Source organism: Gavialis gangeticus, unplaced genomic scaffold (assembly GCF_001723915.1).
Source record: "Gavialis gangeticus isolate Ggan-Ray unplaced genomic scaffold, GavGan_comp1, whole genome shotgun sequence".
NCBI lineage: Eukaryota > Metazoa > Chordata > Crocodylia > Gavialidae > Gavialis > Gavialis gangeticus.
Window position 1 is genome coordinate 33,730,251 of NW_017729027.1, and position 830 is coordinate 33,731,080.

The 830-nt window shown below is 68.4% G+C and overlaps 1 protein-coding gene across 12 annotated transcripts in view; it reads left to right on the plus strand.

Annotated features, from left to right (window-relative positions):
• The window catches only part of DST (dystonin), a 569,390-nt gene that overhangs the window by 169,220 nt on the left and 399,340 nt on the right, over positions 1-830 (plus strand). The window lies entirely within an intron of this gene.

Genomic DNA, 830 nt, shown 5'->3' on the forward strand with positions numbered 1-830 from the left:
GGCCAGTACTGGTGGGGCTCAGAGCAGGGTGCAGGTTGGCAAGAGTCTGTGGAGCCGGGCTGGGCTGCACCAGCAGGGACAGGGGGAGCTGGCCCGGCTCAATAGAGCCCCTTCCAGCTGGGACCCTGTACCCCTGCCGCCCTGCTCTGGACCCTGCTGCCGCTGGCCCCGGGACACACTGGTGTGGGTCCTGTGCTCCCTCTGGCTCCCTGCCCGCTCACTCCCAGTGCCACCCCAAACCCATGGTACAGGTGGGGGGCAGCATGCAGCCTGACCCCCTGCTCACTGGCAGGAAGGAGCTGGTGCTGAGCATGGGGAAAAGCGACCCTTCCCCTGCCCCATGGCCAGTGCTCCCTGCTGGAGCTGCTTGCAGCCAGCATGGGGCTGTTTGGAGCAGGCATGGGCAGCCCCATGTGGGCCGCGAGCGACTGCAGTATGGGGCGCTGGCCACAGGGTGGGTGAGGGGCTAGTTTTCCCCTGCTCAGCACCAGCTTGTAACCCGCCCCCGCTGCCAGCCTGGGCCCCTCGCCGGCTCTAGGTTCGCCCATTGGGACTGCGCTGCAGTGGCAGCAGCTGTGGCCCCCCCCCCCCCCCCCCCCGCTTACCGTGCTGGGCAGTGCTGTCTGCCCGGAGCTCGCGCGCTGGTCAGCACAGAGGCGGTGGTGGCAAATGCTAGCCGGCATGGCATGTGGGGGCATGGCTGCAGCTGCTGCTTCTGCACGCATCCCTGCTGGGCGAGTCTGGAGCCAGTGCGGGGCCCCGGGTGGCAGCGGGGGTGGTTACAAGCTGGTGGGGCAAAGTGGTACCCTCTCAAGAACCCAGGGGTGTTC